The sequence below is a fragment of the Anolis sagrei genome, chromosome 1 (genome assembly GCF_037176765.1).
Source record: "Anolis sagrei isolate rAnoSag1 chromosome 1, rAnoSag1.mat, whole genome shotgun sequence".
Classification (NCBI taxonomy): domain Eukaryota; kingdom Metazoa; phylum Chordata; class Lepidosauria; order Squamata; family Dactyloidae; genus Anolis; species Anolis sagrei.
This window is the reverse complement of record NC_090021.1, coordinates 86,368,229-86,395,944: the sequence shown is the minus strand read 5'-3', so window position 1 is coordinate 86,395,944 and position 27,716 is coordinate 86,368,229. Positions and strand designations below refer to the sequence as shown.

Genomic DNA, 27,716 nt, shown 5'->3' with positions numbered 1-27,716 from the left:
CAGATTCAATTTTTAAAAGTTCACTCTAGAAATCTCTAGGTTTCCCAGTGTGACTCTATGGTCAACTTCCCACAGTCATGCTAGAGGACCTAGAGATAACACCTTTCCAGGCATCTCTAGGTCTGCCTGCATTACTCTGCTTTCGGCTTCCAGTAGAAACTGGCTATAGAGTCATGGTGGAAGACTGAAATTCCTCAGGTTAAGAAAATAACAATTTCTTCATTATTTTTTGTACTTTTATGGGGATCCTATGGCCCTAACCCCACGGGAACATGGATGATCCTATGCCCCATATCACAAGGGAATGCATGTGAACTGTTTTCCACTTTGCTTTTACTAGCTGTCTCCTTGTTCTACTAATTAAAGCATTGGCAAAGAACTATATGTGTGCGCGTATATATATATATGTATGTATAAAATCAAGATTTTTAGGAGGAAAACTTAAAGTTGATAATGATGGGCTCAGGGAGTTGAGAAAGGTGAATGGCTTGCAGAATTGAAAATGAATAATGATTTGGATAATCATGGAATGAAACCAATACGTAGTACTGGAAAGCTATTTTAAAATTATATAGAGAAAAGTTGTACTGTATACAGAAACTGCAGCAGTTTGTATTCATAAATATATGAAGGACTCAAAAGGTAGGCTCATGATTTTGGAAAAGAGCAATGCAGACTCAGTGTGGAAAAATATCAGATTGCTGCCATCAGTTAGATATTTCTGTGGGAAATGGTAAGAATAGTATTTTAGACTTAAACATATGTCATTTGTTCTGCAGGATTGCAATACGGTGTGATTATAGATTTAGTTGAATCTCTATGGGATATCATGAATTCAGTTGACTTGAAAGATGGAGTATTTAGTGGGTGGTCCACTTTTAGAGGCCCAGTTGTTAGGAAGACCATTGGATCACGTTCATTTCATTTTAAAGCTGCTGCTGTTTTCTTTGTTAGTTTTCTTTGTTAGTATTGCAAATGTCTTTTTGTCAAAGAGCAATGTTTGGTGTTCTACTGTTTTGCTAGATATCCAGCTGAAGGAGTGTACCGAGTAATTCATGGCTGTCAAAAGTACCATTACAGTTAAGTTGCTTTTTTATGTATTGAGTTGCATTTCTAAAATACTAGAATTGAAAAAGTAATGATAATTTAAACAGAATACAGATATTTCTTTTAAAAAATATTCTGTTAGCTTTAAAGTTCCTAGGATTCAGAAACATCTCCTTTAAAGAATGTGTTTCACAATACCAAATAAAGTCCAGTAATACAATAATTCACCCATGCTTTGGAGTAATGTTTTCCCCTGAAATACATTTTAGGCCATTCTATGGGTCATGGAGTAAGGGAACATACCTGCCTAAGAGATGAAGCACCCAGGGGCGGCTTTTCCATTACGCGAAGTAAGCGACCGCGGAATACTTTGTTTGTCCCAGGGGCGCTCACGCGCCTCCTTAAATGCCCCTCCCTCCAATTGGGCCTCGTCCCATGAGCAGCGCCGGTGGGGGCAGCAGCGGGAGGAAGCAGAAAAGCCGCGCATGCGGCAAGGGGGAAGGGAAAGGCGCGCGCCTCTGTCCTTCCCCTCTCGCCCTGCATGTGCCTTTCCTAGCGGCAGAGGCAGGAAAGGCGTGCGAGGGAGAAGAGAAAGGTGCACGCCTTTCCCTCCCCTCATGCCCTGTGCACCTTGTAGAGTGGCGAGAGGAGTGTGGGGCAGCAGCGAGGCTTGGCCATCTCCTTCTCCTCTGGGCTCTTCTTCCTCCCCCTCTCCGTTTAGACACCTCCAAATGGAGAGGAGGAGGAGGAAGACCCTGGAGGAGAAGGGGGGCATCCTCGCTGCTGCTGCTGCTCCGTGCCACTCTCTTCTCGCCCCCTTCGAGGCCTCGCCTCGAAGGGGGTGAGAAGAGGAGCGTCTGGCTGCAGCAGCAGCCAGGCTTGGCCATCTCCTTCTCCTCTGGGCTCTTCTTCCTCCCCCTCTCCGTTTAGACACCTCCAAATGGAGAGGAGGAGGAGGAAGACCCTGGAGGAGAAGAGGGGCATCCTCGCTGCTGCTGCTGCTCCGTGCCACTCTCTTCTCGCCCCCTTCGAGGCCTCGCCTCGAAGGGGGTGAGAAGAGGAGCGTCCGGCTGCAGTAGCAGCCAGGCTTGGCCATCTCCTTCTCCTCTGGGCTCTTCTTCCTCCCCCTCTCCGTTTAGACACCTCCAAATGGAGAGGAGGAGGAGGAAGACCCTGGAGGAGAAGAGGGGCATCCTCGCTGCTGCTGCTGCTCCGTGCCACTCTCTTCTCTCCCCCTTCGAGGCCTCGCCTCGAAGGGGGTGAGAAGAGGAGCGTCCGGCTGCAGCAGCAGCCAGGCTTGGCCATCTCCTTCTCCTCTGGGCTCTTCTTCCTCCCCCTCTCCGTTTAGACACCTCCAAATGGAGAGGAGGAGGAGGAAGACCCTGGAGGAGAAGAGGGGCATCCTCGCTGCTGCTGCTGCTCCGTGCCACTCTCTTCTCGCCCCCTTCGAGGCCTCGCCTCGAAGGGGGTGAGAAGAGGAGCGTCCGGCTGCAGCAGCAGCCAGGCTTGGCCATCTCCTTCTCCTCTGGGCTCTTCTTCCTCCCCCTCTCCGTTTAGACACCTCCAAATGGAGAGGAGGAGGAGGAAGACCCTGGAGGAGAAGAGGGGCATCCTCGCTGCTGCTGCTGCTCCGTGCCACTCTCTTCTCGCCCCCTTCGAGGCCTCGCCTCGAAGGGGGTGAGAAGAGGAGCGTCCGGCTGCAGCAGCAGCCAGGCTTGGCCATCTCCTTCTCCTCTGGGCTCTTCTTCCTCCCCCTCTCCGTTTAGACACCTCCAAATGGAGAGGAGGAGGAGGAAGACCCTGGAGGAGAAGAGGGGCATCCTCGCTGCTGCTGCTGCTCCGTGCCACTCTCTTCTCGCCCCCTTCGAGGCCTCGCCTCGAAGGGGGTGAGAAGAGGAGCGTCCGGCTGCAGCAGCAGCCAGGCTTGGCCATCTCCTTCTCCTCTGGGCTCTTCTTCCTCCCCCTCTCCGTTTAGACACCTCCAAATGGAGAGGAAGAGGAGGAAGACCCTGGAGGAGAAGAGGGGCATCCTCGCTGCTGCTGCTGCTGCTCCGTGCCACTCTCTTCTCGCCCCCTTCGAGGCCTCGCCTCGAAGGGGGTGAGAAGAGGAGCGTCCGGCTGCAGCAGCAGCCAGGCTTGGCCATCTCCTTCTCCTCTGGGCTCTTCTTCCTCCCCCTCTCCGTTTAGACACCTCCAAATGGAGAGGAGGAGGAGGAAGACCCTGGAGGAGAAGAGGGGCATCCTCGCTGCTGCTGCTGCTCCGTGCCACTCTCTTCTCGCCCCCTTCGAGGCCTCGCCTCGAAGGGGGTGAGAAGAGGAGCGTCCGGCTGCAGCAGCAGCCAGGCTTGGCCATCTCCTTCTCCTCTGGGCTCTTCTTCCTCCCCCTCTCCGTTTAGACACCTCCAAATGGAGAGGAGGAGGAGGAAGACCCTGGAGGAGAAGAGGGGCATCCTCGCTGCTGCTGCTGCTCCGTGCCACTCTCTTCTCGCCCCCTTCGAGGCCTTGCCTCGAAGGGGGTGAGAAGAGGGGCGTCCGGCTGCAGCAGCAGCCAGGCTTGGCCATCTCCTTCTCCTCTGGGCTCTTCTTCCTCCCCCTCTCCGTTTAGACACCTCCAAATGGAGAGGAGGAGGAGGAAGACCCTGGAGGAGAAGAGGGGCATCCTCGCTGCTGCTGCTGCTCCGTGCCACTCTCTTCTCGCCCCCTTCGAGGCCTCGCCTCGAAGGGGGTGAGAAGAGGAGCGTCCGGCTGCAGCAGCAGCCAGGCTTGGCCATCTCCTTCTCCTCTGGGCTCTTCTTCCTCCCCCTCTCCGTTTAGACACCTCCAAATGGAGAGGAGGAGGAGGAAGACCCTGGAGGAGAAGAGGGGCATCCTCGCTGCTGCTGCTGCTCCGTGCCACTCTCTTCTCGCCCCCTTTGAGGCCTCGCCTCGAAGGGGGTGAGAAGAGGAGCGTCCGGCTGCAGCAGCAGCCAGGCTTGGCCATCTCCTTCTCCTCTGGGCTCTTCTTCCTCCCCCTCTCCGTTTAGACACCTCCAAATGGAGAGGAGGAGGAGGAAGACCCTGGAGGAGAAGAGGGGCATCCTCGCTGCTGCTGCTGCTCCGTGCCACTCTCTTCTCGCCCCCTTCGAGGCCTCGCCTCGAAGGGGGTGAGAAGAGGAGCGTCCGGCTGCAGCAGCAGCCAGGCTTGGCCATCTCCTTCTCCTCTGGGCTCTTCTTCCTCCCCCTCTCCGTTTAGACACCTCCAAATGGAGAGGAGGAGGAGGAAGACCCTGGAGGAGAAGAGGGGCATCCTCGCTGCTGCTCCTGCTCCGTGCCACTCTCTTCTCGCCCCCTTCGAGGCCTCGCCTCGAAGGGGGTGAGAAGAGGAGCGTCCGGCTGCAGCAGCAGCCAGGCTTGGCCATCTCCTTCTCCTCTGGGCTCTTTTTCCTCCCCCTCTCCGTTTAGACACCTCCAAATGGAGAGGAGGAGGAGGAAGACCCTGGAGGAGAAGAGGGGCATCCTCGCTGCTGCTGCTGCTCCGTGCCACTCTCTTCTCGCCCCCTTCGAGGCCTCGCCTCGAAGGGGGTGAGAAGAGGAGCGTCCGGCTGCAGCAGCAGCCAGGCTTGGCCATCTCCTTCTCCTCTGGGCTCTTCTTCCTCCCCCTCTCCGTTTAGACACCTCCAAATGGAGAGGAGGAGGAGGAAGACCCTGGAGGAGAAGAGGGGCATCCTCGCTGCTGCTGCTGCTCCGTGCCACTCTCTTCTCGCCCCCTTCGAGGCCTCGCCTCGAAGGGGGTGAGAAGAGGAGCGTCCGGCTGCAGCAGCAGCCAGGCTTGGCCATCTCCTTCTCCTCTGGGCTCTTCTTCCTCCCCCTCTCCGTTTAGACACCTCCAAATGGAGAGGAGGAGGAGGAAGACCCTGGAGGAGAAGAGGGGCATCCTCGCTGCTGCTGCTGCTCCGTGCCACTCTCTTCTCGCCCCCTTCGAGGCCTCGCCTCGAAGGGGGTGAGAAGAGGAGCGTCCGGCTGCAGCAGCAGCCAGGCTTGGCCATCTCCTTCTCCTCTGGGCTCTTCTTCCTCCCCCTCTCCGTTTAGACACCTCCAAATGGAGAGGAAGAGGAGGAAGACCCTGGAGGAGAAGAGGGGCATCCTCGCTGCTGCTGCTGCTCCGTGCCACTCTCTTCTCGCCCCCTTCGAGGCCTTGCCTCGAAGGGGGTGAGAAGAGGGGCGTCCGGCTGCAGCAGCAGCCAGGCTTGGCCATCTCCTTCTCCTCTGGGCTCTTCTTCCTCCCCCTCTCCGTTTAGACACCTCCAAATGGAGAGGAGGAGGAGGAAGACCCTGGAGGAGAAGAGGGGCATCCTCGCTGCTGCTGCTGCTCTGTGCCACTCTCTTCTTTAAGGTAACTCTTTATTCACCTCTACCTTTTTTTTTTCAGTGATTGGTTTTTTTTTGGGGGGGGGGGCGCCAAAATAATGTTTGCTTACCATTGAAAATTACCTAGGGCCGGCCCTGGAAGCACCCCTCCTTCGGCTCAACATTAACTCTAAATGGAGTATGACTATAGCTTATTTCCTTGTACTTTAAGCTTATTTGTTTTTATTTTTTTTGGTAGCACAATTTTTCTTGTTAATTTTTCCCTAGGCGGGTTACATCTCCTATTTGAAGGTATTTCCGTGCTTCATTTCCACTTTTCTTCTATATTCTGGCTCAGTGGTGCAAATTGATTCTCATTCATCACCAGAAGCCTCTCCGCTTTCCTTAGCAAATCTCTTTCTGACCCTGACATAGTGAATTATAGAATCACCTTTCTCCCCTATCCTCTTTCGCAAACATTTTTAAAATGATGTATCAAATGAACTAGTCTCCAGTGCAAAACCTTTTCTTCCTAATTCCTACATGGTTTAACTTTTCTCATGACTCTCAGACTCAGTGCAAAAAGAATATCAAGAATGGCATCACACCCTGAACAATTCTTATCCCTTTCTTTGCCTAGGGCATTCATACTTGGTTCGTGTTGCTTCCTTTTGTAGTCACATAAACTTTACACTTAATTTCTTCCTCCAAATAATAATAATAATGTACTGAGGGTGAGGGAATCATCTTATTTAGACTCTCAAAATGTGAAATGTCGGTGTTAGGGTCAGTTTCACTTTCCTCTACATTCAGATTTTTAACCCTCTGGTTCTTTCTAGCTGTATATAAATACATTGATAATTTTAGTAAATGCTTTAAAAAGTAAACAGAAATGAATTTGTCTCCTGTTTACATTGGTAAATTCAGTAGTTGCAACCATTCCAAGGTGTGCAATTAACTTTCCTGCCATTCAGCTAGTAAAGATGAGAAGGGGGGTGGGGGTCGGGATTGGCAAGACCTTTCTACCTCGATTTTGAAAAATGAAACGCCCTTGTACTAGATACTTAATTTTGTTTTCTTCCTTCATTTATTAAAAAAAACCAAGTAATTTCCATCTCAAATATCTGAACATACGAAAATTTTGAAACAGAATAGCACTTCCCATCAAAACAGAGGGGAACCAGTGTTGGCTGGGCCAGTAAATGTGCCATTGGAAAGCATCTGTGAGGATAAACCTGAGATATGTAGTGATATACCATCTTTTAGTTTGCAAGGATATGTCTAGGCAAAAGCAGTGTGTTGTGTGTTGACTGAACTAACATGCAATTAGATGAGAACTAAACCAAGTATATGGCTTCTATAATTATTCCTTAGGTAGTACTGGTTGCAGACTAATGGAGTAAGCTATCCATCTGTGTCATAGCTAGGCCTTTCCCCGTATTTTGCATGGCACACTATTATTTTGATTCACATGCAGAATATGACTACTGATGGCATGTAATAAGCCACTCCATTTAGAACAAACTAACATTTCATCTCAGAATCACCTTTTTGGGGAAAGTAATTTGAAATTATAGCCAAAGTACTGCAAGGAAAGGAACAGCTCTTTGTGCAAGTAGTGTATTTTATCCTTTATTCTCCACATTGAAAGACATCTGAGGTGATTTATTTAATTTAACAGAACTGACATCACATCACACTTGGCACATTAAGACAGAGAGGTGTTTGCTGGTGGTTCAGTCATTAGTGACAAATGCCATTCCACCCAAAGAGGGGAGCAGACCTCTGAATTATTAAACATCTGGATCAGCAACTCAGTTGGGAATTTTCTTGGGTCATGAATGTTGGCAGGTTGTCAGGGAAACGGGAATAATGCAATGGCATGCTTAAGTTTATTGTGAAATGGCTTCATCTTTCTTTTCTTTTTTTTTAGTTTTTGATTGCTAATACTGTCAGCAAGACCATTAATGACACAAAAAGAAATCTAATATAATTCTGATTTGTTGTAGACACTTGCTATGCTATTATAATCTTGGCTTTTTATAATACTTTGCTTTAACTCATTTTCATCTTTCAGCTACTAAATACTATATTTTAATAAGTCCTGCATTATAATGTACTCCGTTAGTATTGGTTTTTGCATTTAAATTGTATTCTTTAGGTATTATTTATGCTTGCAAAACTTTATTCAAGACAACCACAAATATTCTGTAGTACAAGTGTTGCAAAGGAAAGAAAGTTGTCCTTTGAAGAAAAGGGATGAAATTTAAAATTGAATTCTACATGACAGAGGAAAAGACATGTGTGTCTAGAGGAAAAATGATTTCTTTAAAAAAGAAATGTAATACATGTGCCTGCATTTAATCAAAAGCGCAATGCATAGCAGGAACACTGCAACTGTTTTAAGGTATGAGGCCTAAAGATTGTTGTTGTTCATTCATTCAGTCGTCTCCGACTCTTCGTGACCTCATGGACCAGCCCACGCCAGAGCTCCCTGTCGGCCGTTACCACCCCCAGCTCCCTCAAGGTCAATCCAGTCACTTCAAGGATGCCATCCATCCATCTTGCCCTTGGTCGGCCCCTCTTCCTTTTGCCTTCCACTTTCCCCAGCATAATTGTCTTCTCTAGGCTTTCCTGTCTCCTCATGATGTGGCCAAAGTACTTCAACTTTGTCTCTAGTATCTTTCCCTCCAGTGAGCAGCCGGGCTTTATTTCCTGGAGGATGGACTGGTTGGATCTTCTCGCAGTCCAAGGCACTCTCAGCACTTTCCTCCAACACCACAGCTTAAAAGCATCGATCTTCCTTCGCTCAGCCTTCCCTAAGGTCCAGCTCTCACATCCGTAGGTTACTACAGGGAATACCATGGCTTTGACTAGGCGGATCTTTGTTGTCAGTCTGATGTCTCTACTCTTCACTATTTTATCGAGACTGGACATTGCTCTCCTCCCAAGAAGTAAGCGTCTTCTGATTTCCTGGCTATAGTCTGCATCTGCAGTAATCTTTGCCCCTAGAAATACAAAGTCTGTCACGGCCTCCACGGTTTCTCCTTCTATTTTCCAGTTGTCAATCATTCTTGTTGCCATAATCTTGGTTTTTTTGACGTTTAGCTGCAACCCGGCTTTTGCGCTTTCTTCTTTCACCTTGATTAGAAGGCTCCTCAGCTCCTCCTCGCTTTCGGCCATCAGGGTGGTGTCATCTGCATATCTGAGGTTGTTAATGTTTCTTCCAGCAGTTTTCACCCCAGGCTTGCATTCATCAAGCCCCACACATCGCATGATGTGTTCTGCATACAAGTTAAAAAGGTTGGGTGAGAGGATGCAGCCTTGCCGTACTCCTTTCCCAATCTTGAACCAGTCTGTTGTTCCGTGGTCAGTTGAAGCAGAAATAGATGTTTTTCTGAAACTCCCTGCCTTTCTCCATTATCCAGCGGATATTGGCAATCTGGTCTCTCGTTCCTCTGCCTTTTTTGAACCCAGCTTGAACATCTGGCAACTCTCGCTCCATGTATTGCTGGATTTTTCCTTGAAGGATCTTGAGCATTACCTTACTGGCATGAGAAATAAGGGCCACTGTACGGAAGTTTGAGCAGTCTTTCGCATTTCCCTTTTTTGGTATGGGGATATAAGTTGATTTTTTCCAGTCTGATGGCCATTCTTGTGTTTTCCATATTTGCTGGCAAATGGCATGCATCACCTTGACAGCATCATCTTTTAAGATTTTAAACAGTTCAGCTGGGATCCCGTCGTCTCCTGCTGCCTTGTTGTTAGCAATGCTTCTTAAGGCCCATTCAACCTCAATCCTCAGGATGTCTGGTTCTAATTCATTCACCACACCGTCAAAACTATCCTCAATATTATTATCCTTCCTATACAGATCTTCTGTATAGTCTCGCCACCTTCTCTTGATCTCTTCAGCTTCTGTTAGGTCCCTGCCATCTTTGTTTCTTATCATACCAATTTTTGCCTGAAATTTACCTCCAATGTTTCTAATTTTCTGGAAGAGGTCTCTTGTCCTTCCTATTCTGTTGTCTTCTTCCACTTCCATGCATTGCTTATTTAAAAATAGTTCCTTATCTCTTCTGGCTAACCTCTGGAATTGCGCATTTAACTGGGCATATCTCCCCTTATCCCTGTTTCCTTTTGATTTCCTCCTTTCTTGGGCTACTTCCTAAAGATTAGTTCATTCTTAATTTTGCCTATTTGCAGCTCCATTTTTACAAAACTATGAAAACACAGAATCTGTTGTTTTAAAATAAGAACAACCAATTGAAGCAGGAAACAGTCTTATAAGAAAACAAAACTAATAAATGTTATAAAATTGAGCAAATACTCTCTTTCCTTCACTGCAATGAATATATCAAGGAAAGGGAGAGCATGCAAGACCTCATTAAGTACACACAAAGGTGTTTGTCAGATAACCTAAAACATCTGTCCCTCTGCTACTTTAACAGCAACCAATGTGGAGATATGTCATCTGATGTGGGAACACAAACATAATATTCTCAAAAAGAATCCCTCCTCCCCAAAGTAAAATATGTATCCATACAAAGCTTCCATACCAAATTTGAAGTGTAATTAATCAGATGCAGGGTACAGTTAGTGGAAGGGCAATTTACTTCTCCCCTCCTTTATGATTCAGTCATCCTTAAATATAAAGACCCTTTCAAGCATCACATATACTTGTAATATGATGGTGCTTGGGACTTCATAGAACAATGAACCCCATTCTTTCTATGTCTGTCTGTCTGTCTGTCTATCTTTTTTCAAACGCATGCTCAAGACCTATCTAAACAAAGTCTAACAGTCCAAATATGGTAACCCACACAAGGTAGTAGGCCTGGAAAGAAATTGAGGATAAATTTGTAATTGGATACATGATTGCAGTCTGAATTCTCAACAGTGTGCTAAAGTCTTGAACCCACTTGAACAACAGCTGTCATCTTAGAAAAATGACAGCCATTATGCAAATGCTGAAAATGAATGTAGTGTGGTTAGACTACCAGTTTTTCAGAGTCGAAAGGGGAGCAGAAGGGGAAATCATGCCTGAAATTTGAATACTGGCTGGAAGCAGTTTTGTTTGTTAATGATGTTATACCACCTCACTTCAAGCCCTAGGGAGAGGCAATTAAGAAATAATATTTGTGGTAGTAATAGTGCTAACTACTACTACAATAACTGTTACTATTATTATGTCTCTGAATGAACTTGAAAAGTTTGCAGATTGGGGAAAACGTAAGTAAAAATTTCTGGGAACAGGAAAAAATGGCAAACTTATTTGTGGAAGTAGCTTATCAATTTTCACTGTTGTCTAATATATCCATCTTGTGCATTTATCTTTACTTTTAAACTCATTTGAATTTTTTTTCCAAGAGAGCTTTCAGTGACTTCAAGACAGCAAGTTTAACTCTTCGAAGCTAGGCAAAAAATGTGGCATTTTTGTTGCATAACTCAAACTGCAATTCCATTTGAAAGGTTTTCTGACACAGTAACACACATTCTTATGATGCAGTAATTCCATTTGTATTAATCTTTATCTGCAGATAAGGATATATAATTACTGTTGATCCCAACAGCTGTTTGACTGCATCATTTGTGTTACTACAAATTGAGTTATCACTTTGTCTTGCTTGCAAACTAGCCTTATTGATGGCATATCAGTGAGGAAATGGTGCTAGGCATCTTGTTACCTATACTGGAAGCAAATGTATGACCACAACCTGCAATGATCAATGACGTTTGACAGTGCTGTGGCAAAAATCTTTTGTTAAAACAACAGAGGTATTAGATTGTCAGAGTGGTTATAGTTATTTTATATGTATGTATGTTTTCAATGTGTTTGTATTAGTATTATAATGTATTACAATGTATTAGTTTGCATTTCAAAGATGGATTCAGCTGAGTGTTAGAATTGTTATTAAGAGGCAGAGAGAGAAAGAACCTTGAGACAGAGATAACAGAAATTCCTTTGCCCAGGGAAGAAAAAAAGGAGTTACCCAGCTTGAAGAACAGGATGTTTATGTTTTGCCTGCCTGTATTATACTGTGTGTCCGTCGCCATCTTTTTAGTTCCATCATGTAGTCTCTATGTGTATAGATGCTTTAAGTAAAGCTAACTTAGAAGAATGCTGCTTGAGTTTGTTTATTTTTGAAACTACACGCTTGCTGTGCCAGACTGGAGAGTCTGAACTCTGACAAAGGTTATGGGCCCAGAATTACGCCGTGATGACCTGATTTACGGATGATAAGAGTACCAAGGAGCAGACCTGTAAGCATGCTGCCGGAGCCCTGAATTGCAACCCAGTTGACAGAAGAGGCTGACGGAGCATGGGAACTGAAACAGCCTGACGGAGCAAAAGAGAGAATTTTGCCGTGGCTATTCAGTGTGAGTTGATGACAAAGATTACAGCCTGCGGTGAGTGACGCGGCTGAGTTTTGAGAGAAGATACGCAGCGGGGCGCGCTGGGCCAATTGAGTGATTAAGAAGGTGATTGATGTTGGAATCTGCCAAGCCATAAAACTGCCAGAAGCTGTTTTTCTTACAGCTGGGATTAAATCCGGGATTCCGGAGGTTACAAAATGGCTTTTTCAAAGTTCCAACTAACTTATGAGAATGACGGATGGAGTGATGGATGTGATGAATCGTTGGTGAGATGTGCAGACCGTCATCGGTGTTATTTTTGCAACAAACGAGGACATTACAAAAGAGATTGCAAAGAGAGGAAGTTTCAACTCAGTGGAACGGCCTGTGGGAGATATGGAGCCGAGACCAGTTGCTGTGAGGATGAACAGAGAAGCAGCAGCAGAAAGATAAATTCCTGTGTGGTGTCAGCTGCAGCCAGAGAAGCGGAGCTTTCCAAAGAATTTGCCCAGGCTGGCCGGAGGTGTTTCAACTGCAATAAAATTGGACATTATGCTCGGAATTGTGTGGAGAGAAGATACCAGTCCAGAGGGGGCCGTGTCCCTGGAGTTAGAGTGAAGAAAAGTCACGGAAGCAGAAGGGACTATTATGAAGAAACTGTCCCAAACAGTGCAGAAGAAGCCAGAGTGATGATGGCAGCTATGGAAGATGATATTAACGAGACTTTGGATAAGGACAATATAGATTGTGTTAATTTTACAAGTAAGGACTTGAATGCACCGTTGCACAATTCTTGTGCTCACTTCTTCCATAGAGTTATGGGACATGTAAGTTTTCGAAACCTTGAAAAATTAACTAATGTTTGTCCAGATTTGAAAATGTATAAATGTGATCGTTTTTTAGACTGTGCAATTTGTAAACAAGCGAAAATTAAAGCGTACCCAGTAGCAAAGATAAGTAAGATGAAATCAAGTAGACCATTTGAGGTAGTACATGCTGATTTAGCTGGCCCACTCCCAGAGAGTGCAGGGGGGGCAAGGTTTTTCTTGGTGATAGTAGATCGATTTTCGAGATATAGTTTTGTGTACAATTTAAAGAATAAGAGTGATGCTTTTCCTGTGTTTAAACAGTGGGTACAAATGATTGAAAGGACTTTTGAACATAAAGTAGCATCGTTAGTTACTGACAGAGGGGGAGAATTTTGCAGTAACATTTTTCAAGAATGGTTAAAAGAGATTGGCATACATCATAAAACCACTAATCCTTATACCCCCGCTGAAAATGGATTGGCAGAAAGACGCATAGGTGTACTGAAATGTATGAAGGAATGTATGTTAATGGATGCAGATGCACCTGATAGTTTGTGGGGCGAAGCCATACACACTGCTAATTATGTACTTAACAGAACTTGGTCATCAGCTATTAATCAGACTCCATATTTTGCCCTGTACAATAGACCACCAAATCTTAAACATTTAAGAATTTTTGGACAATTTGCATACGTACTAATACCTGCACAGCAAAGGAGAAAGGGACAACCAAAATGTCAAAGATTAAGATTCATAGGCTATGAAGGGAACAAGTATCGTTTCTATGCTGGAGGCAGAAAAGTAATTCTGTCCAGGAGTGCCAATTTTGAAACTCATAGTGGCTGGGACAGGGTACACTGTAACAAAGAGGTTTTTATAACTGGAGATAATGAGAGTGATGAAGTCAGAAGTATAGATACTAGTAGTGAAGATGACTCCATGCTATCTGATAGTGAAGAAGTACTAAATGTTCCATCACCACGGTCCAGGTTGAGAGACAGGAAAAAGAGAGATAAACCAGTGTCTGATCAGGAAGAAGAAAACAGTGGCGCAGATAGAATTGTGTTAAGAAGAAGTAGAAGGGTAAGGAAAGCACCAGACCGTTATGGTAAACCAGTATCTTATCAAACCACACTAATAACAAGTGAGGAACCAGAAAATTATAGACAAGCCACTGAAAGTATAGATGCAGAACAGTGGCAAGAAGCCATGACTACTGAGTTCAATTCTATGATGGATCAAGAAGTTTTTGATATTGTGGATAGACCCAAAAATGAGAAAATTGTAGACTGTAGATGGGTATATAAAAGAAAAACACTTCCTGATGATAATCAAAAATATAAGGCAAGATTGGTTGCAAAAGGGTTTACACAAGTGAAATATGAAAATTATGACAAAACATTTGCGCCTACAGCAAGACCAGAAAGTTTGAGATTAATGCTTTCATTGGCAGCCAGAAAGAAACTCATGATTAGACATTTCGATTTTGAAACAGCCTACTTAAATGCCAACTTAGAGGAGGATATATACATGGAACAAGCCCCAGGTTTTAGTTTTCAACCTGAAAAGAAGGTCTGTCGCCTACGGAGGGCAATCTACGGATTACGGCAGTCAGCACGTTGCTGGAACCTTTGTATTCATGAAGAACTCTGTAAATTGGGCTTTAAACGTAGTGTTGCAGATGCTTGTGTTTATACCAGAGGAACAAATGATGCTTGGATAGGAATTCTGTTGTATGTAGATGACTTGTGCTTAATTACAAAAGATTCTCAACAAATAGCTGAGTTGCAAAAGGAACTTGAAAACAAATTCAAAATAAAAGATTTGGGTGAGCTAAAAAACTATGTAGGAATCGAAGTAAATAAAACAAAAGATGGGAAAATACACTTGAGTCAAAAACAAAAAATAGAGCAACTGATTGAAAAATGTCAACTCACAGATGCAAAAATTGTGTCCACCCCAATGTTAGTGGATTATGTAAATCAAGAATCTGAAAAACTTTTTGAAAGACCAGATTTGTACCATTCAGTTATTGGGAGCCTAATGTACATCGCCAACCATACCAGGCCCGACATTAGTTATGCTGTAGGATGTCTCAGCAGAAGAGTAGCAAAACCTAGAGATATCGATTGGATTGCCTTGAAAAGAATATTGAGATATTTAAAGGGCACCATTGATTATTGTTTAACATTTGAAGACAGCGATGAAGATATTGAATGTTATGCAGATAGTTCCTTTGCCACCGAACAAAAATGTAAATCAGTATCAGGAATGATTATTAAGTATGCTGGAAACATGTTGGTATGGCGATCCAGAAAACAGAACTGTGTAGCACGGAGCACCACAGAAGCAGAGTATGTGGCTCTGAATGAGACAATAAATGAATTGCAATGGTTGCAACAATTAATTGTAGATGTAGGAGAACAATGTAAGACACCCATTGTTGTTAAAGAAGATTCTCAAGCATGTATAGCAATGACTGAAACTGAAAATCTAAAAAATAGAACTAAATATATAGGAGTTAAATACCAACTGGTGAAACAAATGATTGAACAAAAAATGGTGAGATTGCAGTATTGTCCAACAGAATTTAATGTAGCAGACATCTTGACAAAACCACTAACCACCAACAAACATGAAAAATTGAGAGAACAAATGAATATTGTACTTAAAGAATGATATGCAGTAAGAAGTAATGAAGAAGAGTAATTGTGTGTATTAAAGAGATTATAGAATCACAAAGAGACATTATAAGTTTGCAGTAATGTGTTATGTAATGAAAAGAAGTTACTGTGTGTAGAAAAGTTAAGAGAAGCAAATGTATGATGAAGTTATTATAGAAGTTAAAATAGTAGACAGATGTGTAAGAGTGAAGAGTAAAGTTAAAGAATAAGAATAAGTGAATATTGAAGTTGAGAGTCAAGAGTCAAGAAGTTACTATTATGCAAACCACATGGATGTATGTAATAGAGGAATTGTAACACATTGAAAAAGAGGGGGAATTGTCAGAGTGGTTATAGTTATTTTATATGTATGTATGTTTTCAATGTGTTTGTATTAGTATTATAATGTATTACAATGTATTAGTTTGCATTTCAAAGATGGATTCAGCTGAGTGTTAGAATTGTTATTAAGAGGCAGAGAGAGAAAGAACCTTGAGACAGAGATAACAGAAATTCCTTTGCCCAGGGAAGAAAAAAAGGAGTTACCCAGCTTGAAGAACAGGATGTTTATGTTTTGCCTGCCTGTATTATACTGTGTGTCCGTCGCCATCTTTTTAGTTCCATCATGTAGTCTCTATGTGTATAGATGCTTTAAGTAAAGCTAACTTAGAAGAATGCTGCTTGAGTTTGTTTATTTTTGAAACTACACGCTTGCTGTGCCAGACTGGAGAGTCTGAACTCTGACACATGCCATACCTATTGAAGCCATTGTAAGCAGATATTACTGTAAATTTTATAGTTGAGTCAGTGACACCACAATTGTGGTTGTCAAATGTGAGAAACAAAGAAAATTTCATTGCACTTCTGTTACAGCACACAGATATGGCAGATGTGAACGTAAATCTAGGTTTCTTGTGATGCCATACAATCTGATGTATTCGAAAATAAGGAGATCATTGCTAAAGGGACCGGCATTTTAGGTCTCCTCATTGATCTTGCAAGCCTAAAGGATAGTAATGGACATCTTGACCTAAAGGATAGTCACGAAAAAGCAAGTTTGCTCCTATGTAGGTTCCATTGTGTTCTTTCAGCATCCTGTGATCTAGATAAGAAAGTGTACCACTTGTAAAATAAAAAGTATAGTTTGCCAATCATGTAATGTGTAATTGTGTTTCACGGTACTTCTACCACAATCAGCAGCTACATGGCAATGTATTTATAATTTTTCTGTGAACAGTTGTCACGTCAACTTACCAGTTATAGGATGTGGCTGAACATTGGATAATAACTGACTGAAACCCATTCCAACATGAAAGTTTGCTGTTCCCAAGAATGTCTTTCATTTCATTGCTTGCAGTTTCCAGCTTGTGAATACAGACATGGTGGTTTCTTTGTAATGCAATGCTACATACTACAGCATGTGGTTTTTGAGCTGGAAATATCTTCATAAGAGAACTGATATGAAAAAGGAGTGGTGGAAACCAGTAAAGCTCACACTGAAAGCCTTTTAGTGTTTTCTGATGAAAATCTTAAAAGTGAACTTTTAAAATTAAAATACTGTGATGATGTAACACAGAATGCAGTAAAATGGAGGTTGGGGGTTTATTTGGTTATTTCTGGCCATTTTCTTCATTTCTATACTTTTTAAATTCCAGAATAAAGGAAGTGAACCATACCAGCTCTAGGTCTGGCATACATGTTCATTTGTTTTGTGGTCATGTGATGGGAGAAGGTTTTAGAGTTTGAATCCAGATCAATCTCCAACATACTAATACTCCTGAACTATTAGTTCATGTCTATGTCTTTTTATGTTTTATTTCTCCATTCACTTGTCCCTAGCCAGACCATCTTGGTTTAAGTATGGATGTTTGCTTTCTCAATTTACTGACCTTTAAAAATGGGCTGTTGGTAGTATATGTCATATATAATGTATAAGATAAGAGCAGGTTTGGGGGCCAAAATTATGGATTTTGATATGACTCATGGATAGGTCAAGGCTATTTTTTGGAAAGGTGAAAGCACCAACGCCACCACTGCCATTTTCCACTCAGGCATTCAAACAGACCAGAAGTGGTGCCATGGTAGAGAGAATAGAAAGTTGATACTTACTTTAGGTTCTCCCTGAAAGGACTAAGCTCTTGCATTTTCCTCCTTTTCACGGAGCAAGGGATGATTCCTTAAAAAAAAAAAAGAATTATTTTATAGTACATATGCACATTGGCCTGTGGATAAGTCAACTTAGGTTGTTTGAGTTGATTTTTGACTAAAACTTTGAGATTTATACATGAGTATATAGGGTAAATAATATGAACAAACTGTCTTATATCAAAGGCAAGTCTGCTTTTCACAGTCAGGTTTTGCAGTGGCATATGATGAAAAGTAGCCATGCTTCCCACTTTTCTGTGCCCCAGTTACTCCATTTAATTCTGATGTGAATTCCATCTTTATATGTCAGACTTTCCTAACCGTGGTGCCATCTATCTCATTATGTGGTTTGGAAATATTTGCAATCCTTAAGCTGTTTTCACTTCATCAGTTCAAATGCAACATAAATATTTACAAAATAATAAGGTTTTTCACACACACACAAAAGACATGATGACAACACATTTTGGAAGCAAACACTTTTATTCCTTTCTGTGCCTATATCTTAATGATTTTTATTCTTTTTTTGACAAGCTAAATGAACATTTCCCTGATAATCTCTTTTACATTATTTTATATAGTTTTGTTCTTTACAAGGAAATCTTTTACAACTGTAACAGCAGTAAACTAAATCTTCTGTGTTGCCTGTTCATAAAAACCGGGATATCATCTGTGCCCCATAACAATCAGTATCATCCATTTCTTATCTATTTCAAAAGAGTCTTTTTAATGGCTAATGAAAGCCTTGGAAAGATTAGCTTTTGAAGAGAAGAAAAGCTTTCATATATTTTTCTTCTTGTATTCTGTTTTTGCCATCAGCTAAAGTTTGTAAACCAGATCATTTTGCACCTCAGTATTAAAATCATTGGATGCACTATCAAAGTACATTTTGGTGATCAAAGCTTTATTTCTGTTGTTATTAAATTCAATTCTCAGGGGGAAACTGGTCAGCCCTGATTTCATGGACAGTCAGTTCCTGTATAAGAGCCAAAATACTACAGCTGTCAGAAACACAGCTCAAATTTGGAGAAGGTTTCATATTCAGAGGCTCTGAAGCATAGTTTTGCTGCTTTTAAAAACGAATGGGAGTCAAACTTCAGTAGTATTCTAGTTTCAAGTAAAGAATTGCAATAGATAAAGTTTCAGCTGGAGTAAGAAAACATTCTCTTCATTGCATCGATGGCAAAATATGGTTAATCCAGAGAGCTAAGTTACAGGAAAAAATGTTCTTATTCCTTGGTATGTCATATGCAAATGTTCCTTTACAGTCATGGTAATTGACCCTCAGATTCACAGAAAGCACAATGCAGAGAATTGCAGGTATATTGAACATATGAGATGTAAGTGCTGGAAGATAGGCTTAGCCTGAAGTATTTAATATTTAAGGTTCGGTCAACGGCTTCATGTAATGGGAAACCACAACAATATGTAACAGCATTTTAATACTTGATGGTATTTGTGATAACCATCAATAAACGTAAGAAAATTTTATCTCGGTTTGTGTGACTGAACAATTACTTAGGCGATCCCTTGTTGGACGAGTAAGATGGTCTTCCATTATGGGTTTCCTTGTGCGTCCGCATGTGGCTGTGGAGCCCTATTCTTGCTCTGCATCTTCTTCCGCAGTGTGGGCATTGGTTTCCAGGTGGAAGGCGGTCCCGGTCGGGGTTGGCTTGATGCGCCTTCCTCCTGGCATGTTTCTCTCTTTCACCCTCCACTCGTGCCTCCTCGAATTCTACAGCACTGCTGGTCACAGCTGACCTCCAGCTGGAGCGCTCAAGGGCCAGGGCTTCCCAGTTCTCAGTGTCTATGCCAGAGTTTTTAAGGTTGGCTTTGAGCCCATCTTTAAAACTCTTTTCCTGTCCACCAACATTCCGTTTTCCGTTCTTAAGTTTAGAGTAGAGCAACTGCTTTGGGAGACGGTGGTCAGGCATCCGGACAACGTGGCCGATCCAGCGGAGTTGATGTTGGAGGACCATCGCTTCAATGCTGGTGGTCTTTGCTTCTTCCAGCACACTGACGTTTGTCCACTTGTCTTCCCAGGAGATTTTCCGGATTTTCCGGAGGCAGCGCTGATGGAATCGTTCCAGGAGCTGCATGTGACGTCTGTAGGCAGTCCACGTCTCACAGGCATATAGCAGGGTTGGGAGGACAATAGCTTTATAGACAAGTACCTTGGTATCCCTACGGATGTCCCGGTCCTCAAACACTCTCTGCTTCATTCGGGAAAATGCTGCACGTGCAGAGCTCAGGCGGTGTTGTATTTCAGAGTCGATGTTGACTTTGGTGGAGAGGTGGCTGCCAAGGTAGCAGAAATGGTCAACATTTTCTAATGCTACGCCTGTAAGCTGTATCTCTGGCATTGGGGAGGGGATGGTTGGTGACTGCTGGAACAGCACTTTGGTTTTCTTGATGTTCAGTGACAGGCCAAGCTTCGTGTATGCTTCTGCGAAGGTGTTTAGAGTGGCTTGTAGATCTTCTTCTGGATGCGCACAGATGACATTGTCATCAGCATACTGGAGTTCTATAACAGAAGTTGTTGTAACTTTGGTTTTGGCTTTCAGTCTGCTGAGGTTAAGCAGCTTGCCATCTGCGGAACAGACTGCTGAAACTATCAAGGTATCTCCCTTCCAACCTCCGCTGGGAAAATCCTCGCAAGAATCCTTGCAAACCACCTTCTGCCCCTCTCAGAAGACACCCTCCCAGAATCCCAGAACGGCTTCCGTCCCTCCAGAGGAACCATGGACATGATTGTCACTGCACGACAGCTCCAAGAAAAATGCAGGAAACAAAACCAACCTCTGTACATGGCATTCATTGACCTTGCAAAGGCATTTGATACAGTGAATTTCAGCGCTCTCTGGACCATCCTCCAAAAAATCAGGTGCCCTAACAAATTTGTGAACATCCTGCGGCTCCTCCATGATGACATGATGGCAACAGTCTTGGACAGCAATGGCTCCCAAAGTGACCCATTTAAAGTGGAATCGGGTGTCAAACAGGGATGTGTTATTGCCCCAACTCTATTCTCCATCTTCATCGCTATGATACTTCACCTTGTTGATGGGAAGCTTCCCACCGGAGTGGAAATCATCTATCGGACAGATGGCAAGCTGCTTAACCTCAGCAGACTGAACAATTATTGTATCCTTGAAATGAAAATGGTATTCACTTGGATACTGGGAAAAAAATTAATTTATCTTTCTGTTTTTGAAGTTAGGACACGTAACTAAGGACTTGTAAGTTATCGCTATTTTTGGTAACCATAATAAGATTTAGCTGCTTTGAGTCCCGTTTGGGGAGATAAAATGGGGCATAATAATAATAATAATAATAATAATAATAATAATAATAATAATAATCTGACACAGTCACAAAAATGTGCTATTGTTATCTTATAATCTTAATAATTGTTTTTCCATATATCTGAAGGCGTCCTCTGGATACCCCCCTCTTTTTTTTTTTGGTCCCTACTAATGTGAATAGTTACATATTTCTGAGAACTAAAACCTTGTTGGAAATAGACAAATTGATTGGATTAATGCATAACTTCATTATTGTAAATTAATAACTGTCATCTGCAGAACCCTGCCCCCAACAACTCCTTCTGTTATTCCTTAATAGTCATACTTATTCATCTCAGAATTCTTGAAAGAAATCTCATATCTATAAGATCCAGTGCAAAATTTGCCTAACTGCTCAATGATAAGAATAGGACTGTAGACTCTGCCAGGTCTTACTGGTCATCTAACCAATAACTATGATCATTTATGGATATGTTGCTACCAAATATAAGGCACATGTTGGATGAGATCAGGGATGGACTTCTACATCAGTTTTGGAGGCCAGCCCCTCCCGTGATTAAATCATCTAGTTGGTTGTACCCCAGATTTTATCCCATTTTGTTTTGTATGTATCAGGTTAGGATAAAGTTAGGGAATGCATAGTTTGCAGATAATAGATCTACTGAATGACTAGAACCAAATTATGAAAAATCTAATGTAGATAATTATAAAGATAAACACTCAGAATATTGCATGGGAATAATCTGCATCTATTCATACTTGCTTAATTCCTTTTATGGCTTCACAAGGGTTCTTTCTTTAATGCAATTATTCCAAAATGTTTTTCCATTTTTGGCATGCCATATTTTGAATGGTATGTCTTTCACTGTCACAATAGCCTTGTCTCAAAAACCCTCAACACAGAGGTGTAAATGTGGCATGCCTTATTCCTCTTTAGACACTTGTAACTGTCTACTAGGCATGGTTAGGTCCAGTTGGAATCTTCATTATTTGGATTAAATTTGGATCAAATTCCTTTTTTAGAGCTTTATAGGTTATTACCTATAAAGCTCTAAATGGTCCAGGGCCTGCCTATCTTCGAGACCGCATCCTCCCCTAGGAGCTCACATGGCCCTTAAGTTTTTCTGGGGATGCTCTTCTCTCGCTCCCACCCCCGTCTCAGGTGCAGTTGGTGGGGATGAGAGAAAGGGCATTCTTGGTGCTGGCCCCTTGTCTCTGGAACTCCCCCACCAAGGAGATTAGGCTGGCACTCTCCATATCCACATTCCGTAATGAATTAAAGACATGGATGTTTTGTTGTGCTTTCGATTGACGACTTCTATGAAAAATGACTTATATCAGGACCTGAATTATGGCCTGATTTTGAATTCCTATATTACATTACTTTACATATCCTTAAGTTTAAGTCAAATCGATCCTGTTAAATTGCTCTGTTTCCAGTTATTTCCTATCCTATTATACGTTGCTATCCACTTTATCGAGCCAACTTATCTTTCAACCAGCTCGCATAGTGGTCCTTTCCCCCCCTCCAAAACTAGTCTGCTGTTGCCTTTGATGCTTGTTCTTATTGTTACACTGTTTTATGCTGTTTTTAATTTGTTATTGCTTGCTTTTAATTGTATATTGCTTTGGGCTTGGCCCCATGTAAGCCGCTCCGAGTCCCTTTGGGGAGATGGAGGCAGGGTAGAAAAATAAAGTTCTTATTCTTCTTCTTTTTGAAGCAATTTCGAAGTGATTTGGGAACCCGGAAGTATCCTTGCCTTTTCGAAGCCACTGTCACCATCTTGTTCCAACTCAGGAAGTGAAACAGAAAAGACTCAATGTTTGGAGGCAAGCAGCAGCTTGCATGCTGGGATGCTTGCCTCCAGCCAATGAGGGGAAACTATGTAGGGAGGGGCAGGGTTTCTCCATGGCAGCCATTGCACTTTAAAAAGAACTGCAGGTGCCTCATGGGCTCATTGTGAGCTGGGGATGCAAACAGGAAGGCATCTTGGGAGGGAAAGGTGCCACCGCTTGGGAAGGGAACAACAGGATTAGGGAAGAAAGCGAACAAATTGGGGAGAACAGCTGGCAGCAGGCCCCTTGCATGCGAGGCTTGCTTGTGTGTGGGGAGGGAAGAAGGGCAGGGCAGGGCAGCACATAAGGGCAGCTGGGAGAAGTGTTCTCCTGCTTTCCACTGCCAATTTCCCTTTTAGAAGCAGTGAATTAAACTTTCAAGAGACCTCAGTCCCCTTTGGGTTACACTTTGGATTTTGAGATCCCAGAAAGTCCCTTTGGACTTTGGAAATCCCATTTTCTGCTAATAATTTCCTTGTGGAACCACCAAATACAAGTTTAAAGGCCCTTTTCTCTCCTTGGGGTTACACATTCTACTTTGGGAAACAAGAAATCGCCTAATCTGCTAATAATTTCCTTGCCCAACCAGTGAATATAAGGTTAAAGTCCCTTTCCTCTCCTGGGGTTACTTTGGGGGAAAAAAGAAATCCCTAATCTGCTAATAATTGCAGTTTTTCATGTATTCCACAATCGCACCCGCCATTAATGAGGCAATTCAGAAATTTCAGGAAATTCTGACTTTTTTTGGAAAAATTTGGAAATCATTTCTGAATTTTAATCACTAGCGCTCCCTACATCCGAAATGAGTTTTGAACCATTTTTTTCCTTGATCAAACAAGCCTACTGTCTACCTGTAACTCAGCAAAAGAGTGAGAAATGATGCAGTGTAATACAATCTTCTATGTCTTAACTTGTGGATTAATGTGATTTCATTTGTGGAAGTAAAGCTGCAAATCAGGAAAGTTGTGGCAGGAAAGTTGATTTAAAACATTTGTAATAGGATGCAAAATTACCAAGCACCTGAAAAACCCCCAAAAAATGCTGCACTAAAGAAGTCACAACATGCCACAGTGGAAAATTTGTTTAAAAAACAACAACTGCAACAACAGTAAAAAAAAGGTCAGGAAAAAAACATCTTTACATTTCAGAAGGACATTTTAAAGCATAAAATTGCTATAGTTTTGCTCAGTGGTAGTACCCCCTCCCACCCGAAGAGGGAAAATCACAATTTATTTCTGATCCAGTTGCATCACACTGTTGATATCATCTTTTAGATGTTGAAAATGACATGGTGTTTTAGTACATTTAAAGGACTGATTACATGATGGGAACAAAAAAAAACAGCATTGATTGGTTAATGGATTTTGAATTAACTTCAGAAATTTCAGGACTGGAAGATGTTTTATTTTGTTAGCATATGAGGGTATATAGAAAGCATCCTATTTTTCCCATCATTCAAAATGGGAATAGCAATTTATGTGTGAATTTTATGGATACATATTTACATATCTATAAATTAAGTTCAATAGTTACACTGTTAAATCTTTTTTAGTAATTTACTTCAGTTTTTCGTAGTGCTGCAAATAATAACTCCCAATGTATTTCACATATTTAAAAATATATGACTAATTAGTAAACTAGCAGTGTTTACTATTCAGTGTGGAATTATATTAGAAAACATGATTCCTACTCTTTATTATGTATGTCTGTGTTGGATGCATGAATCAGTTTGTATAATCCTTCTCAGTTATGTTTTAGACAGTGTGCTAATGTGTTAATAAGTTTTTGATACTGTATTTCAAATGATTTTTGATCTGCTGCACATTTTTCTCACAGCTCTGCTGATGTAAAATTAGTTTTTGCTGCACTTTTGGTGGTTAATTAATCAAGAATTCTATCTAATTATGTTCATGAGCTCTGTTATTACTGTTGTTTTTGTCTATTTTATGTTTTCCTTAATGGGAAAGCTGTTTCCTCCTGAACATAATAACCCAAATCCAATTGTTAGTCACAACTAAAAATAAGTATACTGAATCAATAGAATTTGCATAAGTGTTGCATTTGTAACTTCCTACTGATTTAATGAGTTTGCGGTAGTTGAAACTGATAAATGAATGTAGTCCAAGATTATCTTTTCTAGATTTCTTGCAGGTTTATTGGGTTCCATAGCTAAATATCACAACATTACAGTGTATAGTTTCATAATTATAGTTTCTTTATCCATTTTAATTTTATTTATATTTTATTATTTTCTTTGTCTCTCCCTAAATTAACTCCAACCAGAGGAAATAGACTAAGGAAATAGACACAAAAGGACACAAATTGACACAAAAGGAAATAGACTGAGGAAATAGACTGAGGAAATTAACACACTACTCTCTCAATTAGTCTTTAATGTGGTACAATATCTCTTTTTGTACTTTCAGATTTTTGTAATCCAGATTACATGGCTATCTTTGAATTCTGAGTAGATAATCTTAGTATCCCATAAAAGTAACATATACTTCATCATTAAAAAGGTAACCAAATTGTAGCTGAAAATAAAGCATACACTCATAATTTAAATTACATTGGAATCAAATTCACAAGATCATTTCTACAGCATAAGTGATGTTTTTGTTGTCTAGTAGCTTTAAATAGTAATGATCATGGATGAAAAAATGTAGTGTGATTCTGCATGATTAATGTTTATGACTGCCTCATTTTTGAAAACAACATACCCAGCTAACTTTTTAAAGAATTCATCTGCTAGGGGAACATAAACAAACAAAAAAACTCAAAAGTGTCTGATTTTTTTACAGCACATTAATGCCCCCCAAGGAAAAGTAAACCAGTATCATAACTGAGATAAAAAGTAAAAAAAAATATGCCATTTGTATAGTTTGTATAAATGTAGAGCTATCTCCACACCCAATCCTGAAAACAAAAAAGTTGTACAGCAATGCTTTTATAATAACAATAACAACAACAACAACAATAACACTTTCTTTATATTCTGCCCTTCTCACCCTGAAGGGGACTCGAGGAGGGGGGGATCACAGTACACATACACAGCAAACATTCAATGCCACTTTGTATAGATAATACAGAGACAGACAGAACAGGAGGTGCCATGGAAGGTTGGGCTTGAGTCCAGGGGGTGCTGTTGCTCCATTCTTTATGACAAAGAGCCATCAAGACTTCCTCCTTCCTTTTGGTCGCCCAGCATTCTCTGATCTTCCTTCTTTATGGCGTCGTAAAACACCTCCCCCACTTTTTTAGTGGTACCTAATTTCTCTAATCACAGCTAAAGCTGTTTTCGAATTGCTTAGGTAAACAATGAGCTAGGACTGACAGTTGGCCACTCACGCCAACTCGGGGCTTCAAACTTGCAACCTTTTGGTTGATAGATCTTATAGTTGTTGATTGTTTTCCAACTGTGCTAAACCTCCGGCCCCTTTTTGGTACCCACACCTGGCAATAGACTTTATAAGCTAGCTGGCATTGCCCTCCCCTGAAGTTGCTGGGAATTGGGAAGTTGCTGTCAATTGTTTGAGAAATAAGGTTGGACACTGTGAAAGCCACCCAATGTATAGCTATCAGCCTCCTCCCAGTAGACTCAAAACAAAGAAAAGTTTCATGAGAATCACCACTCCCCTTAATGTTCCTCCAGCAACAGCAAAAACATCCCTCTGAGTAGAAAATCGGGCAATTCCAACTGGATGGCCCCCTACGAGGGTCTTCCTCCAAGGGCAGGCCCGTAGCCAGGATTTTGTTTCGGGGGGGGGGGCTGAGTTTGGTTCGGGGTAGGCTGAGTCTAAGTGAAAGAGGGTGTACCCTAGCAAACCTTTTGTATCGTTAACCCAATAGCCCCATGCATATGGGATATATTGAGCATGGTGATAGAGATCATGATATGAATAAACATAACAGTTTAAATAATGTACCAGTAAGGCCTTCTCATGGACCACCATGAGAATTTGGGGGGGGGGCTGAAGCCCCCCCAAGCCCTCCCCCCTGGCTACATGCCTGTCCAGGGGCAAACCAAGAATGGGCAACTTGTAATTCCCTGAACAGACTCATAAGAGGAGTTGGCAGATCAAAAGGAATCCTGGCTAAATGGCACTATCTACTTTGTGCGACTGTGGAACAGAACAAACAACTCAGCATCTGTATGCTTTGCCCAAAATGCCCTGCTTCATGCACAGAGGAAGAACTGTTTAAAGCTACAGACAATGCGAGAACAGTGATAGATATATTAGAGTACGCTGAACAAGACCCAAGCAGAGAGATTGCATTACTATTCTTAGATGCGGAGAAAGCATTTGACAACGTGCAATGGGACTACTTGATTAAAGTATTGGAGCATTCTGGAGTGGGTCCACAATTCAGAAAGGCCATAGGAGCCATTTACTCAAGACAAAGGGCTAAACTAAAAATAAATGACCAAATGTCAAATTATATAGAAATTTAAAAAGGAACAAGACAAGGCTGTCCCCTATCACCGCTACTATTTATCTGGATATTAGACATTTTGAATGGAAGAATTAGAGAAGCTAGTGAAATCAAAGGAGTTCAGGTAAAAGGGTATGAATTTAAAGGGAAAGCATATGCAGATGATGTGGTTTGTTTTTTAAAGGACGCTTTAAGAAGCACACATACTTTATTGGAGATTATCAACAAATTTAGCACTGTGTCAGGTTTTAAAATTAATAAAGAGAAATCGGTATTTCTAACTAATAACTTATCTACAAGCAATATTGTTAAATCGGAGAAACTAACTAACTGCAAGGTAGTACCAAAAGTAAAATATCTTGCAATATGGCTCACCAACAAAAATAGTAAACTTTACCAAAATAATTATGACAAAATGTGGAAGGAGATCAAAAGAAACCTCGTAAACTGGGAAAGACTAACCAGGTAAGTTGTACCTGGTTAGGGAGGGTAGCAGTTATAAAAATGATGGTTTTACCCAAAATGTTATTTTTGTTTCAAAACTTACCAATTGTCAAGGGAGCAAAGGTTTTCAAAAAATGGAAGAGAGATTTGGTCAATTTCATTTGGAAAGGCAAAAAAGCCAGAGTTGCTTATAGGAACCTTATTGATGGGAAAGACAGAGGGGGCTTGGCTCTGCCAGACCTCAGATACTATTACGAAGCAGCTAACTTTAGTTGGCTAAAGGGTTGGATCAGATTGGAAAATAAGGAATTTCTTAATTTAGAAGGACATAATCTAAGATATAGATGGGA

At 41.9% G+C, this 27,716-nt stretch overlaps 1 protein-coding gene across 3 annotated transcripts in view; it reads left to right on the top strand.

Annotated features, from left to right (window-relative positions):
• NKAIN2 (sodium/potassium transporting ATPase interacting 2) overlaps positions 1-27,716 on the top strand; it is a 635,701-nt gene that overhangs the window by 102,119 nt on the left and 505,866 nt on the right. The window lies entirely within an intron of this gene.